The sequence below is a fragment of the Schistocerca serialis genome, chromosome 9 (genome assembly GCF_023864345.2).
Source record: "Schistocerca serialis cubense isolate TAMUIC-IGC-003099 chromosome 9, iqSchSeri2.2, whole genome shotgun sequence".
Classification (NCBI taxonomy): Eukaryota; Metazoa; Arthropoda; class Insecta; order Orthoptera; family Acrididae; genus Schistocerca; species Schistocerca serialis.
The window spans coordinates 227374870-227395270 of NC_064646.1; positions in this window are offsets into that span (position 1 = coordinate 227374870).

Consider the following 20401-nt stretch of genomic DNA (forward strand, 5'->3'; position numbering starts at 1 on the left):
GCAGATGGAGAATTTATAAAAAGATAAATTGTGTGATTACACTGCAGTGTTTACGACACAGGACAACTGGGAGGTCCAGGAAAAGCCCAGGAATTTTTTCATCCAGGAGAAAACTGGGAAAAACCTGGGAATTTTTTAGAATTATGGGAATTTTCATTGCTTTAGTTTTCAATTAAATTTTTGTAATTTTGACTGGTAGGACCCATCACTCTGAAGGATATTACTGTATCCTGCTACTGCAGAATAATACTGCAGCAATAAAACATGAGCGAGAGAAAAAACAAAAATAAAACTTCAGTTGCAAAGGAAATGCGCTGTATGAAACAACAAACAGGTACTCATACAATCATCTGACAACAGCAAAATGTGTCAAAGGGTTTAGGAAGACTATGCAATGCTTCATAACAATAAATTGCTTCCAGTGAGTGTGACATCACAACCATTGACATTAGATTCGTTTGAGCAGTTGCGAGCAGGCTCTTGCGCATGTGCAGTTGAGTTGCATATGAGTAGTACCTTCTCCCACTTCTGGATACAGATGTTCGGCTATTAGCTGTACAAGCAGTAGCAGCAAGCAGCCTGATGCTACCTGGAAAAATTTTACTTGCTCACCCAGGCTGCCAGATTCACCATGTGCAGCAGGCCTGGGGGGGGGGGGGGGAGGCAAACTGGGTATCTGCCCCAGGTGTATTAGACATTTAATATGAGTACTTTGTGAATTATATTTGTCGTGTATAAAAATGACCATTTGTGCCAAAAAACTCTCGTTTATTTGATGTATGTTACAATTGCTGCAATATTAGAAAGGCCTATTTTGTTTTATCTAGCAGTGACAAACTAGGCATAATAAGATCAAGAAACCACACCAGTCTTGGGTACTATTTGTATTAACAGCTTTTTCAGTATTAGACAATGACATTTTGATTTTTCATGTAGCAAAATGTTTGATGAACTTTGATTAGGTAATAGATTCTTTTGCAAAAAGGAAAGTGCATCATGTAAAGCTGTAACAAGATTAAAGAGAAAAAATTGCTAGGACCTAAGGATTGAAGAAATGTCTACTGTCTTGCTTGTCTCTTGTCTTTACTGGTTTTATGTATCCTTTATTTAATGTCATGTCACACAAAACAGCAAGTTATTAGAAAATAGGCAATAAAGATTGCAAATTTTCTGAAGAGTTCTTGTTCTCCTGGTTACAAATAATCCCATCTAGTATTAATTGTGAGTTTTTTTTAAGATGGTTAGAAGTCAAACCAGCCGACCGGGAGCAGGAGAGGCACCACAGGACATTTTAATTTCCACTGTCCTGAATATAGTTTGATGGCATCCATTACAAAATATACATCTTTGAATTCGACAGAATGAAATACAGTGATGTGCAATAGAGGAATACTGTGTGAAGAGGCATGGCGCTGCATTTCTACACACCTAAGATCAAATAACATGTCTTATATTTTGTCTAACACGTATGTTTTATGTCTCAGACTCGTTAGAAAGGACATATTTTTAAAAGTCGTATCTCAAACGCTGATGGGTGAGGGGGCACTATCTAGTATTGACCCGGTTCAGAAATATCGTAAATCTGGAGTTGATGTGCAGAGCAATCTGAGTTGTTGTGGGGAGGTGGCATAGCCTTCACGTGATCCATGTTTATGTTTAGTGATTTTGCTGTTTCCTCCTCGTTTACTTCTCCCATGTCAAATAAAACCAGAATTGATTTCTGTGGCTGGGAGTTATCAGATGAATTAAAATACATTCACATAATTATGGAAGGCTAAAATGTGTTGTCAGCATTAATCACCTTGCTGAAGAACGAAGGGTGTTTTTTTGTCGGTTTGTTACAGAAATTTAGCTTTTATTAATCTTTACTGCTGAGGCAGTCAATTTATTTGAAACAAAGTGTTTAATTCCACACTATTGGCTAGTTTTATCTGTTTGCTACATTTCAAGTGCATGTTTTCATCTTCTAGCACATATGGTGTCATGCCATAATAAAGAACCAAACATGAGATAATACAGTACTGGTACTCGAAGAAAATTTACATCCCAAAACCTACGCTGATAAACTTAAAATCAGGTTGAGGCCTACTTCATTGGGTATCTGGATATACGAATGTGCACTTTAAGCCGAATTATGCATTTTAATATGGTTCACGAAATTCCAATGCCCTTGGAATATCCTCTGATGTCTTGTTTCTTTTATGGCATAATGTAAGATCTTCGGGGCTTCCTGCATCATCGCAGCTGCACAAGCACAGTGACACCTGTTATCTGGTGCTCTCGGGCAACTGCTGGAACAAACTTGTTTCTAACAAGTCAGGGGAAAATATTGCAGATGGTGGTTTGAAAAGCATTACTTTCAAAGTAAATTTCCTTTTACCCAAGATGAACTACGTTTGAGAATGTACGATGAATTTCTTAAATGACAGAGCATTTGACTCTCCTTTAAAAATCAGCTCTTTGATGAGGAGCTATTTAGAAGAATTTTGAGCCCAGAAGATCAGACATTTATGTCATTATTAAAAATTTTACTGGCACATTTGTGTGATGTATTGTAAAGTGCAACATGGGCAAAAAAGCTTAACATTATATATGAAAGCTTCTCTTGCAGCTTATTAATCTTAGAGACCAATATTACATGTGAAAGCTTTGCTTTTATTGGAGCAACGCTATGTATATTAATTTAAACCATTAACTTTTTCTATTTGTGTGTTCGCACTACTCGACAGTGATGTTGCTATTGGATGCCTACATCATGTGTCCTATGCTTTGAATATCCACTGTCATTGACTGGCAAGATCATGTGACATGAGCTATGACTGGCTTACAAAAGCGCATTGCAGTCTCGATTTAAATGTTTCAGAAAGTAACATGGTGTTTAGTGGAATTCAAATTGAAACTTTTGTTATATGAAACTATGTGGCGTACATGTTACTGCACAACAAAGATCTTTCCAAATCGAGTTTTTTTTCTCCGGAGTGTCATTTGCTAAAGTGCCGGGAAATTCTACAATGATGTATAAAACCATAACGATTCAAAGGATTGATAAGTTTTACAGTTCCAGTGGAAAGTATACCATCACTTAACACTGAAGTGGTGTATTTTCACCTGGGAGAAAGTGTATTTTTATCCGGGAAAAATCTGGGGATCTTTTTTCTTTTCCTTGTCCACATACACACCCTGTACTTCCATGTGTCAGTCTGGATAGCCAAATCGTTCATTCAGATTGTTCGTAATGCCTTTCAGTCCATTCTTGATCATATGGTCACTTCATGTAGCTCACTGTTATTCTGAAGAATGACATTATTGGTAGAATACACGAAGTTAACACATTTGTGTTAGCAGCTAACTTTCTAAATTCCCATATAGGTTGTCCTTTTTTTCATTCTATACACAGAACTTCACATAAAAAACTATATTAGTGATGTATTCTTCTTGTAGGAGCACTTTATTAGCCTTCATCCCAAATGATTGGACGTAGGTAACTACTTTCAGCAAACTGGAAATTGCCAAACAATTGTACTATACAAAAACTGAAAAACACAGTTGTGGCAGAATGTTTACCCACAGAAATCAATGTAGATACACTACTGCCTTGTATTAAATGACATGAAAATTGCAATTTAATATGCTGAAACTACTTATCAATGTACTCATATTTGCAACCAACGCTAATAATGTGATCATGCAAGAAGACTACACCACTGATAATTACTAATCACCTCCTACATAATTGACAATGTCAAGTAATTGAAAAATTATTTCATTGTTGTGCCATACCCATGAAGATTGTGTTGCATTCTTGTTGAAAACACCATTACATGTTGCTCTTTCCACACTGCTGTGTGTGTTATGGTGTCTTCAAATTGAGTGACATTGAGCTTTGAGGAGGCTAAAAGCTGTCACTTGAGTAAGCTGAAAACCATTGTCTATTTATAATCCTGTAGCTGGTTCTCCATTGATTACTTTCAGGTGCAGCCCAGGAGCTATAGGCTCAATGTTGTTGTTGTTGTGGTCTTCAGTCCTGAGACTGGTTTGATGCAGTTCTCCATGCTACTCTATCCTGTGCAAGCTTCTTCATCTCCCAGTACCTACTGCAACCTACATCCTTCTGAATCTGCTTAGTGTATTCATCTCTTGGTCTCCCTCTACGAGTTTTACCCTCCACGCTGCCATCCACTGCTAAATTTGTGATCCCTTGATGCCTCAAAACATGTCCTACCAACCGATCCCTTCTTCTAGTCGTTGTGCCACAAACTTCTCTTCTCCCCAATCCCATTCAATACCTCCTCATTAGTTACGTGATCTACCCACCTTATCTTCAGCATTCTTCTGTAGCACCACATTTCGAAAGCTTCTATTCTCTTCTTGTCCAAACTAGTTATCGTCCATGTTTCACTTCCATACATGGCTACACTCCATACAAATACTTTCAGAAACGACTTCCTGACACTTAAATCTATACTCGATGTTAACAAATTTCTCTTCTTCAGAAACGCTTTCCTTGCCATTGCCAGTCTACATTTTATATCCTCTCTACTTCGACCATCATCAGTTATTTTACTCCCTAAATAGCAAAACTCCTTTACTACTTTAAGTGTCTCATTTCCTAATCTAATTCCCTCAGCATCACCCGATTTAATTTGACTACATTCCATTGTCCTTGTTTTGGTTGTGTTGATGTTCATATTATATCCTCCTTTCAAGACACTGCTCATTCCGTTCAACTGCTCTTCCAAGTCCTTTGCTGTCTCTGACAGAATTACAATGTCATCGGCGAACCTCAAAGTTTTTACTTCTTCTCCATGAGTTTTAATACCTACTCCGAATTTTTCTTTTGTTTCCTTTACTGCTTGCTCAATATACAGATTGAATAACATCGGGGACAGGCTACAACCCTGTCTCACTCCTTTCCCAACCACTGCTTCCCTTTCATGCCCCTCGACTCTTATAACTGCCATCTGGTTTCTGTACAAATTGTAAATAGCCTTTCGCTCCCTGTATTTTACCCCTGCCACCTTCAGAATTTGAAAGAGAGTATTCCAGTTAACATTGTCAAAAGCTTTCTCTAAGTCTACAAATGCTAGAAACGTAGGTTTGCCTTTTCTTAATCTTTCTTCTAAGATAAGTCGTAAGGTTAGTATTGCCTCACGTGTTCCAACATTTCTACGGAATCCAAACTGATCTTCCCCGAGGTCCGCTTCTACCAGTTTTTCCATTCGTCTGTAAAGAATTCGCGTTAGTATTTTGCAGCTGTGACGTATTAAACTGATAGTTCGGTAATTTTCACATCTGTCAGCACCTGCTTTCTTTGGGATTGGAATTATTATATTCTTCTTGAAGTCTGAGGGTATTTCGCCTGTCTCATACATCTTGCTCACCAGATGGTAGAGTTTTGTCAGGACTGGCTCTCCCAAGGCCATCAGTAGTTCTAATGGAATGTTGTCTATTCCCGGGGCCTTGTTTCGACTCAGGTCTTTCAGTGCTCTGTCAAACTCTTCATGCAGTATCTTATCTCCCATTTCGTCTTCATCTACATCCTCTTCCATTTCCATAATATTGTCCTCAAGTACATCGCCCTTGTATAAACCCTCTATAAACTCCTTCCACCTTTCTGCCTTCCCTTCTTTGCTTAGTACTGGGTTGCCATCTGAGCTCTTGATATTCATACAAGTGGTTCTCTTCTCTCCAAAGGTCTCTTTAATTTTCCTGTAGGCAGTATCTATCTTACCCTTAGTGAGACAAGCCTCTACATCCTTACATTTGTCCTCTAGCCATCCCTGCTTAGCCATTTTGCACTTCCTGTCGATCTCATTTTTGAGACGTTTGTATTCCTTTTTGCCTGCTTCATTTACTGCATTTTTGTATTTTCTCCTTTCATCAATTAAATTCAATATTTCTTCTGTTACCCAAGGATTTCTATTAGCCCTCGTCTTTTTACTTACTTGATCCTCTGCTGCCTTCACTACTTCATCCCTCAGAGCTACCCATTCTTCTTCTACTGTATTTCTTTCCCCATTCCTGTCAATTGTTCCCTTATGCTCTCCCTGAAACTCTCTACAACCTCTGGTTCTTTCAGTTTATCCAGGTCCCATCTCCTTAAATTCCCACCTTTCTGCAGTTTCTTCAGGTTCCATCTGCAGTTGATAACCAATAGATTGTGGTCAGAATCCACATCTGCCCCTGGAAATGTCTTACAATTTAAAACCTGGTTCCTAAATCTCTGTCTTACCATTATATAATCTATCTGATACCTTTTAGTATCTCCAGGATTCTTCCAGGCATACAACCTTCTTTTATGATTCTTGAACCAAGTGTTAGCTACGATTAAGTTATGCTCTGTGCAAAATTCTACAAGGCAGCTTCCTCTTTCATTTCTCCCCCCCAATCCATATTCACTTCTCTCCCTTTTCCTACTGACGAATTCCAGTCACCCATGACTATTAAATTTTCGTCTCCCTTCACTACCTGAATAATTTCTTTTATCTCGTCATACATTTCATCGATTTCTTCATCATCTGCAGAGCTAGGCTCAATGTAGCAACTTAATGTAGCATACTGAAATCCTACACATACACTTTTGTGCTTCCATTCTTCCAACTGCCATCATCCATCACAACAGCATGTTGTCTTAAAGTATTTCGGTATAAAGAGCTCAGGAAGTCACTGATGAAATCCTGGTAATGAAGTTATAACACTTACACTCAGACTTATGAATGAACGGTTACAACAATCACCAGATCTGATGTACCCTGAAACTGATGTAGCTTGTCCCACATGTTGCTGGAGAAAAACAAGAAAAAAACTGACAGTGACAGAGTTCTTCCCATACATCACAAATACTTTGGATGAAATTGGAAACATTCACTGGATATAAAAAGTTCAATGCATATTCAATTTGCTGCCAAAAAATAAAGCTTTAATAAGCTCTGTGAATGATAACATGAAACTCTGAAAAACCAGGAATCTGCATCATCCCATGCCAGTGAAAGAACATTTAACTAGGTTGACCATTCAGATTGTATAGGAGAGGTGCACAGAGCACAGGTGCCACACTAGTAAGTAACAGCTAATGAAATAGGCTGTTGCAGAGCATTGCCTCTTCACAGGGCATAACATGAAGTATGGCAGGAGCAAATTATTACAACAAACCAATACTTTCTGGGACTGTGTCAAAAGGAAATTAGTAGAGATCAAACAATGTAACGAAAAGATAGATTGCTACTTACCATATAGATGACACATTAAGTTGCAGACAGGCGCAATTAAAAACACTTACACATTAGCTCTCAGCCACAGGCTTTGCCAGGAAAAGAAAGAGAAACACACACCATTCATTCACACAAGCAAGCACACTTCACGCACGCATGACTACCAACTCGATAGCTCGGAGCTTAAAACAGTTAAAATAATTTTTGGTTTAGTAAATCATGGGACCTAGTTTTAAGCCAGCTCAAAAAACACCAGCTAGTTCAAAAAATCACCCACACCACTCTTTAATTGAAAGGCTGAGGCAATATCACAAAGACACATCTCTTCCACCCCATCAGTCACGAAGTCAGTTTGCTGAAATATTGCTTGATTTTACACAGCTGAATTGCCAGAAGTGATTGAAGACTTTTGTGTATCATTTGTTTGTTTATGTGTATCATTTGTTTTGTTTTTGCTGGTAATGTGAAGGAAGGGAGAGACTGAAATTAGCTCTCAAGTCAAATACATGCACTATCCAGTGTTAAAATCTCTATCCACAGATTGATATCTACCATAGTGCAATATTCTTTCACTGCAAAGAGACAGTGAAGATGTGTAGATTGTATGTCAGTCTTTGGCTCACTATCTGGTCCTCAGGAACTGTATGCTGATAATTTTACCTTTGCTGTAGGTCAAATCCAGTTGGTAAATATTCTTCTATGAGCAATGTTCAAATACCTCACTGAGTCAGATATCTCAAGCAACAAAGATGGGCTTTAGTTCATTTGATCACTTTTTTACTTCCTGTAAATTTGTTACATCATACATTTCTTGTTGCAGCATCTAGTTCAGGGTTTAAAAACTCACTTACTTTGAACTGGAGCGTTTGTGCTAGTCCAGGATCCTACCCACAAATGGACCAGTTGTAATATGCCAGGAAGTGAGAGAAATGTGTGTAGCACATGGTTACAACAACTCTGAAGTGGGGGAGGGTCAGTTTTGACCGTGATGCTACCTAATAGCTGGAGTGTTGAGCCAGCATTTTGTATCACCACCAGTGACTTTGCTCTTCAGTCCATAGTGGGAGGAATCTTACTTTTACACAAAAAGATGGGTTCCCAAAATGTTTAGAATGTTGCAAGACACTGAATACTTTTAGGGAATTCAGCTACAAAGGCACTAAATGTCTCAATCATGCTAAAAAGTTTGGCCCCAAGAAATATCAACTGGAGCGTATACTAGAGATATTAAAGCGTAAAAGGAAGCTCTCTGAAGATGAGGACGAAGATAAAGAAAAATCAAATGAGTCTGCCATTTGAGTCAGCTACAAAACTGCACTACTTTTAGCAAAGTTCTTGCACTCTTTCAAGGATGGTGACATTACCAAACATGACAGTTATGATACACATACATGATATGATAGATGATGTTCAAGATCAGTTTGCAAATTTTTGAAAACAGTTTGTTACGATAAAAGTGTACATATCATGGGTGCAGATCAACTAGCTATTTTTATCAGAGGTACAGATAGTGAACTTGAGATTAGAGAACAACTCCTGGACATAGTAGGTATTAACAGAATGACAAATGGATGTGACATTCCTAGTACTGTTTAAAAGAGTGTAGCGAATATTGGTTTGTCATAGAATTTATTTGTTTCTGTACCTACAGACAGAGTGCCTGGCACATTGGGATTTATAACGCTTCTGAAAGGGAAAATGGATAAATGTCCAGTACCCGTATCCATTGAAATCAGGGATGTTCACTGCATGATTCATTAGGATAATTGCTGTACAAAGAATGTTTCTTTGAAAGATGTGATGGCAGTTGTTCGTATGACTAATCATACATGGAAGCATGACTTTAACAGCACAAGTTTGAGAATTTTTGTGAAGAACTCAACAGGCAGTACAGAAATCTGCTTTATTACACTGAAGTGCACTGGCTTAGGGACCAACAGTAAATCGATTTTTGTCTTTTAGATGAGATGGATATATGAAGAACAATAATACACATTCTACGGCAATGAGTAAAGTGTGTGTGTTCCTGAACTGAAATGACCTTCATGGAAAAGTGACCTTGCATTCCTAGCTGATATAACCAGGTGTCTGAATAGCTAGAACATGTCAGGGTAAAGAATTGTTGATAACACATTTGGTCAAGCATATGCAAGCGTTCAGAATGAAACTGTCATTTGGGAGGATCAGCTGGACAAAGCAGTTACAGTTCATTTTCCAAAGTTGTCTTCACTGAAGGACTCTGGTATTAACATAAGCTTCAAATACTTTCCAAATGCTCATGTGATCTTAAGAAAGGACTCTAGTTTCGATTTAATGATGCGATGATACTAGAAGATGATTTTTATGTTTTCCTTTCCATTGAATATTGATGACATTTAGGTTGATTTGCAGCTTGAAGTAATTGTTCTATAATGTGATGGGGAAGGTAAAGATAAATTTAATAATAAGAGAAACAATCTAGATTTCTACAAGCATTTCCCTTGGGATTGATTTTCTCATTTACACAAGTCAAATGCAGGCACATCAGTGTTCAGTTCCATGCATGTTTGTGAACAACTATTTTCCATGATGAACAATAATACACATTTGTGAAACATTGTCTGATGACAATCTGAGTTGCATGCTCTGTGTACATTGCCCACAAATGATTGTGCCAAATATAGGCACTATTTCCTACAGGTGAAAGAGAAAGAAGGTAAAGACTGCAAGAGTTGATTAAAAATTATTACATGTATAATATCTGATTAAATAAAATGAGAAATAAGTAACTACTTAATAATAAAAGTATATGGAGGCATTGCACTTTTAGTTTATCCAGTTACTTTATGGCAGTGAAATGTCATTTCTAGTGACCTACAGTTTGTGATTGCAAAATTAATAAGCCTGAGGAATATGTCTTGTCCCCTCTCAAGTCTCCACATGGCTCCCCACCACCTACCCCTGTGCTGTAAAGAAGGGGGGGGGGTGGGGGGTGGAAGGGCAACAGTACTCACTGCTCATAGGCCTGCACTTGCTGTCTGCTCACAGAGCACATTATGTATGAAGCCCTGCTCTATCTGGTATAAGATTTCAAACAATGGAAAATCCAGGATGGAATGTAACAACATTGTGAAAAGGAGACTGCTGTCATGTGTGTGTGTGAGTTGTGTATGCATGTTTGTCGTCTAATTTTGATGGAGGCCTTACTAGCTGGAAGCTATATTTGTGATAGTCTTTTTGTTGTGCCCATCTGCGACTCAGCATCCCCCCAATATGTTGATTAACAGCTTTCCTTTTCACAACATTGTCATTATAAGGTTTCTGTAGGTCAGTGCATAAAAGCAGGTTTAAGAAAGTATTCTTTGGAATGCTATTTTGAAGCATGCTTGAATTTTAACAGTAATCATATTTGGACTAGCATCAGCACAGTGTAATCTTACTAAATTTTTGCACCAAAATGATTCTTTATGGTATTATGTAGTACATTTGGGATTTTTGTGAGATTTACTCTGTTCTCAACATATTTTCTCTTATACCAGATTGTCTACTGTCTTTCACAACTGATGACTAGCTTTTGCTCAAGTTACGCCGCAGATACTCTTTTGCAACTAGTTGAATATATATTATTTAACCAAAATGAAAGTTACTGCAGTGGATCTCTGATAGCACAAATAAATGTCTTTAGATCAGGAGCGTATAATCCAATGTTGAAATGTTTTGATTAGAAAACTTAAGAGATGTGTAACTGTTGAAAGGTGTGTGTGTGTGTGTGTGTGTGTGTGTGTGTGTGTGTGTGTGTGTGTTTTACTTTAATGGTTCATGTATGGTTTTTGTTAGTATTCTAATGCTTAAAAAAATATTGACAGGTGCCAGCACAGCTGTGTGCTGGGCCATTTCCAATGCCGATGTCTGTACGTCTCCAACGCTTGCTGCGGTCATCGGCATCCCAAGTGTCACTCCGTACAGCCACCATACCAGCTAATACAACTGGCGCTGCATCCACCATTACTGTCAAGGCAGAACCTCCAGATCCAGATGCATATGCATCACCACCACATGCTACTGTCAGAACCATGTGAGTATCTTTACCAGACTACAACCATCCCAAAATATTTGCATTAGAGAGTATTGAGGTACAGTTGTCAAGCAAATATCTTTATAATACCCACCAAAGTTATTGTTTGGATAAATCTTTGACTTTGTAGTAGGAATTGTGACCTTATCTTTGATGCAATAAAATCTGCACATTCTAAAGAAGACAGTTGTATCTCTGCTATATCAAAAACTGTTAACATATTTCTGGTCACACAGTATCATATAAATTTGTTCAGACTTTTTTTGAGATACCTCTATCTGTAGGAATCACCAGAGGTATAATTGGACATGTCTGAAAGAACAGACACCAATTCAGCAACCATTTTGAGTTAAGACACAAAGGAATTACAGACACTGGTTGAGAGCAGGCACTGATTGAAATAAATGTGGAAAATTGAAAATTTGTGCTGGATTTGGATTTGAACCTGGGTCTCCTGGTTACTAGGCAGATGCTCTCACCACTAACCCATCCAGACAGAGTAGCCATTGCAACTGCACAGGCTACCCTAGCACAACTCCCATTAGATCCAAATTCTCAACTTATTCACATATTACTAATTTAGTGACCCTTGCCCCTTATCCTCATTACTGACAATATTTCACTGATTCCCATAAGAGTTCAATCCTGGTGTGCATCTGCACTGAAAGGATCATTGGCCAGCTTCACCATAATTATGTATGTGGTGTCTGTTCTTTCAGACTTGTCTGAAAGAGCAGACACCATTTCGATCCTGCAGCCATTATGAATCAAGATACAAAGGAATTAAATGACATTTAGCTGCAAGTGGGCACTTGATTTACATCAATAGCAAAGATGAAAGTTTGTGCTGGACTTTCCCCCATTTATGTGAATCAATGCCCACTAGCAGCTAAATGTCATTAATTCCTTTGTGTCTTGATTCATAATAGCTGCAGGATCAAAATGATGTCCATTCTTTTGGACATGACCAAAAAAACAGGCATCACATATGTACATAATTAAGGGGAGACAGCCAGTGATCTCACCAGTGCAAATGCACCCGAGGCTTGAACTCTTACAAGAATCCACGGAATCCTGTGAGTAATGATGATATTGGGCAAGGGGCACTACATTAATAGTGTACAGTAGTGGATACAAGAAGCCTCAAGGAGGAGCCACTAAAGATATCTTGAGCTAGCTTTACTTTTACTATTGTTGGATTATTATTAAAAATATTGTTACGAGTCTCGTAACAATATTTTTACCGAGAAATTACTACGAATTACTATTATTAATACTTCACCATCAACTGATCGCACTCACTCTTGACTAATCTTCACACTTGCACTTGCTACAACAAGGACTTTTTACTTATTTATTATTCAGTCTTAATATTTCTGCTTCTCAGTGTAAACTAGCTTCATATTTGGAGAATAATCCATATTTATAATGCTATGTATCGAATGTTCTCTGTACAAGAAAACAGTAGAATATTCACGACTTTTCTTGAACAAATGCCAGACAATAACATATCGAGATCACTAGAATGGCCACAATTTTTCTTGTAGGTATGTGTTAGCTGTATAATGTGCCAGACAGAAACTTATAAAATATGACGACGCGGACATGCGTGCTACATAGGAAAGTACAACTACTCAATAACTTTGATTCAGTTGAGTCGACTGATGAAAGAAATGAACGAATAGTGTGTGGGCTGATTAGCGGGGGCGGTGCGGGTGGCAATGCGGGCCCTCCATATGTACCCACGACTAGTAGCATGTGATAAGTTACGAATTTGGATCTGACCGGAGGTGTGCTAGGGTACTCAAGCAGCTGCAATGACCACTGTGTCCAAATGGCTTAGTGTCAGTGCAGGTACTGTTTGTTGACTCTCACCATATACAAATATAATACGGGGTGTCTGGGTTAAGTGTATAATAGTATAAAATGTATTAACTTGAGACATAATTAAGATACTCATTAACAATTTTCCTCTACAAGCATGATATCTCAAAACGTTTTCTGTATTTACTTGCAGCAGTTGTTACTGAGTGTGCATGCGTGGGCATAACTCCTTTATTCATGTAAATGCAAGTCAGTAGTGTATTCAACAGTAGAAGCTGTTCTGTGTGCTTCCCCACACAGAGCTCAAGTCTGCAACACCGAACTGTAAGCTGTCTTACAACTTCCTTGTGGTGTGATCTTTCAACAGGATGGTGTACAATGCCATGTTCCACTTCTAGGGAAGTGAAACACAGATTAGATGTCCATTGGGCCACTAATGGTGTGCATGTTTAGATGTATTAGGTGTGTGTTAAAAAATAAAATCAAATGAAATTGATACTTACAGAAACATGGCATCTACAAATATCTCAATTACTTCTCAAGTTATTACATGTTTTATTAATATATATGTTTAAATGAGACACTCTGTGTATTGTCACAAATAGATGAGACTTACAAATATTGTTTGATTAAACGAGTTGCAATCAGACATTATAAACATTCATAATAGAAAAATATCCAGTCATTTGCAATCAGAATAACTTTAAATAAAATTAGTTATAGCAAAAACATTTCCCAAGCTGATATTCATTGAAATTATCATAAAGAAATGCAATTCATGCACAATGGAGATGCCTTACAGTGTCCTTGCTTAAATAATTCTTGAATGTTACTTGTCAGTGTGGTAGCTATAGGAGGTTTGATGAACAGAGGAGAAAAATTCAGAGAAGAGCTGCATATTTTTTAATTTAGTCTTGACACATGAATCACAGAGAAGCTCTTCCAAATGTAAATGTTACAGGAGAGACATCTTAGGAGCATTTGTTCTTTCCAAGAATGATTTGCAAATGTAATATGAAGAGGGTAAATGATAGTGATATACAGTGTATCCTTCACAACACACTATAAAGCAGCTTCCAGAACAATTTTTAAAATATTTGGCTCCTCATAAATTTTTCTACTCTTAGTTTTCTTATTTGTTTCTTCTTTTCCTTTTTCTTTAAGTATCCACTTATTGTAGTATTTTGTTTTGTAAGTGCCATCGCTGGGTGAAAAGACCCTGTGGGCTTCTTCAGTAGCTAATTATAAAAGATATTTTCCTTTGCTTTCCACACCAACTTTCATTCGAGGTTTACAAGTGTTGCCTTACGTGTATATCTTTAAGTACAGGTGACTTTTATACATACATACACTGCCAGTCACATTAATATGACTGCCTGTCAAAAGCCTGAAATCGTCCCCAAGGATAGATGCAGGCCTGTGTTGATTCATAGTAACCTCCATAATGATGAGATCAGCCAGGAAATGCCACAGAAACATTCTCCAGACTATAACCCTCCCTCCTCCAGCCTGGGCCCTTCCGATGATTGTTGCAGGCTGTTTGCTTTCAGACATTTCATGCCATACCTGTCAGCAGCCATCTATCCAATGGAGCAGGCCACCTGCATGAACCAGGCAACTGCTGCAGATGCCCATACGCAGCAGCATTCATTGAACAGTCATTGAGGAGATACTGCTGATAAGCCCATGTTTCAACTCAGTGGTCACTTGCTCAACAGATGCATATCTATCGCTTATACACATCTCTGTAGCCACCATTTGCCCATTTCATCTGTGGCCTGTGGGGGCACAACAGTTGCCTCAGCACCAATTTTGGATAGCACCATTTTGTCATGCACAGTACCCTTTAACTAAGGTGGCATGTGAATGATTTACTAACTTAGCCGTTATGGAAATGCTTGCATCGTTCATCTGAAAGCAAGAGATCATACCCTTTTGGATGTCAGAGAATTTGCTCCAGTTCTGCATTACGGCAATGGCTGTACTGTTTTCCGTGTTCCCACAGCATGCTTTGTGTACCCTTCACTGCTAATGCTGCCACCTGTTGTCTGTGAGTTTATTGGTCATTGATATTGAACATAGGCAATGGTCACAATGAAGTGCCCGGACTTGTATAAAGGCTATGTGTTGTTATAGGTTCATTGTAGAAAATTAAGGAAGAGGTAAATCTCATAGCTGCCCTAGTCATCCTTTGTGAATGCCACCAAGAGGGCAACCAAGCTTAGGGTTGGGGTTGCTTGAGGAAGGAGACCAGACAGTGAGGTCATCGGTCAACCAAGCTTAATGCTTTCATTTGGCAAATGGATCACCTCAGACATTGTCACCTGCTTTCTTATTAAGTGATATTGCAGGCAGGACTGGAACCTAGCTCACACCATGGGTGCACAGTCTAGTGATCAGGAACTGTGTGTCAACAATCCTTACCTTTCCAAATAAATTGTTGAGAAGAAAATTTCTTCTGTTACAATGATTTGAACCATCTACCTCTTGAGTTATTTGTTTCCACACTAATGTACATATGAGACATCAGTAACAAAGGCAGATACGCAAGGAAATAGATATAATTGTATTGTATGAGAGCAAATGACTGCAGCGTGGAACTTATTAAAACACAACTGCGAAACAAAAACACAAGTCACACCGTGTTCACTAATTTTGTACAACGGTCTTATGGTGAGCCACTGCCAAAACTACAACTAGCCATTGCCATAACTAGCTGTAGTTAAAACTAAATATCTAGGTAACAGGTTTATTTCAGAGCTTGCTGCAGTCATATAATATTTTATTCCCACAACTCACATATAGGTGATAGCTTGTTTTGATTACTGCACAGGAGTGCTTTGGATAACAGTGAGGAGGAATGTGATTTGCTGCCCATCAAGATGCCCCGGCTGGAGTCTGGCCTCTTGTCACCGCTGCCATGAGTGTATCCTGCAAGTGGCATCCACTATTAGTCATGACAGCCTGATGATGACAAGTGAATCTGCAAGTGTCCAGCTATCCAGTCTGACCAGTGCCTGCTATGGATAGGCATTTCATACATGTTAGCATCCAGTTTAGATTATGTTCCTTGGAAAGTTCTTTCACAGAAGAAGTAAATGTTTATTGAGTCCATTATGAAATTTGTTGTGATCTATGCTTCAATGTCTAAATTTTTCTGTTGCTTAATGTATCGAATTGTCTTTACTTCATGGGCCAAGAGGGAGTTGGCCTAAATATTGCTTAAGTGATCCATGGTTTTCTGACACATGATCACATTTCTGGTATATCAGTATATCTGCACTGTCAATTTTAAGCAAAAACATAAGCAAAGGATTTGTCCTGTTAAAATATTATACTTCTGAATTTGTACCTTTCATGCCCAATTATGTGAAGTTTCCATGTCGTGCATCCAGCTAACAGAAAAATGTTGTACTGTGCTGTGAATTACCAGTGCTATACACAACAGCTGTAAAAAAGCTCATTTCCCAAAGCTGTCTAATGACGCTGTTTCATGATGGAAATGGTAAATTAATACCCTGCAAATAAGGTTTTTTGTTTTCACAGTTGTATTTTTACAAGTATGCTTATAGCGCTTAGTGAAGCATTATTGTATGAATGATGTTCAGAACAGAAAACCTAAAACCTGTATTGTAGGTTGAACCTTTTGGAAGCACAAGCTTCATAGGTTTCTGTTTATATGGATTTTGATTTTTTATATTTTCATATTTGGTTTAATCACTGCCATCAGAAGGAGACAATCGAAAAATAAGTGCACTAGCAAGGCACTTCTAATGTTGTTACACCTTCACATACTGGATATTTGACTTGTCTGCATATTTATCACTAGTGTACCTTGAGACTAAGCTGTAGCCATTTATGGAGTAGAACCACATTCATTGTGAAAATGTACATGTGTCATCTGGCATATGTTCCCATTAAATGCTGAGAGTACACTATGTCATGCCAAAGTGGGCTAATCTTAGACAGCTACCATCCTTGTATGAGACATTGTGAATATGCAGATATGAAATAAAATTCTTAAAAAATTGTGTGTCACCAATTATGTACATTTCACAATCTGGAAATAGCACCAGATTACCTACGTTTATCTGCAGCTACATACACAGGGCTAGTTGCAAACAAACCTACTCAAGCAGTATTTTTATTTCACGAATGAGAGTCATATTAATAAATAGAAAATCAACAGAATGGTGTCTTATGCTTTGAGCTGCGTAGCACACCATAGCAACTGGCACTGAGGGGTCCTCTCATATCACCTGTTATTAACAAGGCTGTGGCAGAACACACACATAAAAACAGGTTGCAATTAGGCAAGCTTTCAGAGCCAATGGCTTCTTCTTCAGACAGATGGGTTGAAGGAGAAGGAAGAGGGGTGCAGAAAAATGAATGTAGATGTCAAGGAAAAGGGATAGATTTCAGGAAAGTCACCCATATCCACATGTCAGGAGAGACTTACCACACAGGATGAGAAGAAACGAGTCTTTCCTTCTCATCTTGCCTGAAGAAGGAGCCACAGGCTCCAAAAGTTTGCCTAATTACAACCTTCTTTTATGTGTGTGTTCTGCTGCTGCTTGGTGAGTAGATTTTTTTTACCTATCTAATTAAATTATTTTATCAAAGGTTGATTGTTTTTGTTGTTACATGTTATCAATTGTATCCCCACATTGGTATATATTGTATCCTACCCAAAAACTGGCAGATGCAGTTCGAGACTGGACACTTCTTTTAATCTGTTTTCATCAAAAATACAGGGAAAGCTGTATACTGCCTAAGATTGCAAGTTAAATGAAGACAAATGATACATGTTTCATTGCTGTGTTTGGATTATAAAACAGCCCAGAAAACAAGTTGCACAATGTGTAAACAGAGACTAGCAATGGACTCAGGGGAGAAAAGACTATGACAGCAGGTACTATGGGAGTCTATGGCTAACTAAATTTCAGAGTGATTCTGTTGGCTTTGGTGCTGATGATGGACAAAGAGATGGTGAATGATGCAGATGTGATACTACAAAACTATGTAACTGGGTTGCTGCTCAAATTTAACTGACTTTAACTAGGTGAATGAAGGTCTTTTTTCACACTAAGTAGGAAGGAATTTTCAGAAATATGAATAACATGGTATAGTCAAACTCTTGTAATGGGTGAGATCTCAAAGCTGTTTAGGGCAAGGATGAGGTACCTACTTCAAATGGACCACTTTACTGTTGAATTTTATGAGAGACTTTAAGATTTTTCATTTGTCATTTACAGATGCCATAAGATAAGTATATGCTAAGACATAGGCCCAATAATGGGGAAGAACAATGGTTAATACTGTTGGACCTTGTTTGGATTGCCCTATCTTTTTGTGTCAATGGATTTTCAAACATTTAGGGGACAGAAGTAGTTTTAACTGTTCACAGGAAGTATAATATACAGTTTCTTCACTCTCAAAATTTATGGGCTTTATTTTCTTACAGCCTTACACCATTTGGGTCCATCATAAGGTGTAATATACTTCTTTCACTATATTTGTTTTATTTGAATGAGATGAATTTATACAAAAGCATGATCCTGTCAAAAGGAAATTATGTATTAACAGTTGATAGCCAAAGAAAAGGAATAAAATGAGTAGTGAGTAAGTATGAAGGTAGGTTTTCTCAGTGTATGCACCACTTGGCAAGTTGGGGTCATTTGTATGCCTCAGTGATACAGATAGCCATACCATAACTGCTACTAAAATAGAGGGATATCTGTGGAGAGGCTAAACAAACACATGGTTCTTGAAGAGGGGCAGCACTGTTTTCTGTTATTGCTGGGCAACAGTATGGACATCTGATCTGACTGTGTAATAGTAGTAAACCTTGTTGTCCTGATTCTGTGAAGGGCTGAAGGCAAGGGGAAACTACAACCATTATTTCTTCTCTCAGGGTTATGCAGCTCTGCTGTATGGCTTAATGACGATGACATCCTGTTGGGTACAAAATTCCAGAGGTAAAATAGTCCCCCTTTCGGATCTCAGGACAACTTCATCATCAGAGAAAACAATAGTGGGATTTAACAAATTGGAGCACAGAATGTTATATTCCATAATCAAGGTTAGAGAATTTTGTAAGGGAAATTAGGTTTGAATTAGATATAATGGGAAATAGAGAAGTGCAGTGGTAGGCAGAATAAGACTTCTGGTCAGGTCAGTACAGGATTATCAACACAAAGTCAAAGTGGGGTAATGCAGAAGTAGGATTCATAATCAGTCTGATTCCAGGAGCCAGGGACAGGCCTTCTGGCCAATAGCTTACATTTTTAGCCGTCTTTTTGTTGTGTCAAGATCTCCACTATTTGGTGAGTAGCAAACAATCCTTTACAGAATATTGTAACTATTCCATCCTGGATTTTCCATTTTGGGGAAGGAAAATGGTAGTACATGGACTGAGGGAAGAGAGGCTAGGGATGAAATAGGAAGACAACTGATAGAATTTTATACAGATGGACGGAAACAAGGGAAATAAACACAGTAGAAGACAAATGCTGTGAGAAATGAAATAGTGAAGGCAGCAGAGGATCACATAGATAGAAAGACAAGGCATAGTAGAAGTCCATGGGTAACACAGGAAATATTGATTTTAATTCATGAGAGAAGAAAATATAATAAATAAAGCAGGCAAAAGAGAATGAAGACGTCTAAAAAATGAGATTGACCGAAATTTCAAAGTGGCCAAACAGGAATGGCTAGAGGGCAAGTGCTGAAACATGCTTGACTAGGGGAAAGATAGATGCCACCTAGAGGGACATTAGGTAAACCTTTGTAGAAAAGACAAGCCAGTAGTAAGCAAAGAGGGAAAGTTGAAAGGTGGAAGGAGTATATAGAGGGAATGTGTAAGTCAAACAAATTTGAGAACAATATTATAGAAAGGAAAAGAGGAAGCAGTTGAAGAGGAGAAAGGTGATATGGTACTGTGAGAAGAATGTGACAGTGCACTGAAAGACCTAAGTAGGAACAAGACCCTTGTAGTAGACAAAATTCTCACAGAAGTTGGGAGAACCTGCCGTGACAGAACTATTCCATGTAGTGTATAATATGTATGAGAAAGGGGAAATAGCTTCAGACTTCCAGAAGAATATAACAATTCCAATTCCAAAGAAGACAGGTTTGAATACTACTGAACCATCATTTTAATAGATCATGGTGCAAAAATTTTGATAAAATTATTTACAAAAGAATGGAAAAACTAGCAGAAGCCAACCTCACAGAAGTTAGTTTGGGTTCCAGAAAAATGTGGTAAGACATGAGACGAAACTCACTCTGTGTTGTATCTCAGAAGAAAGAT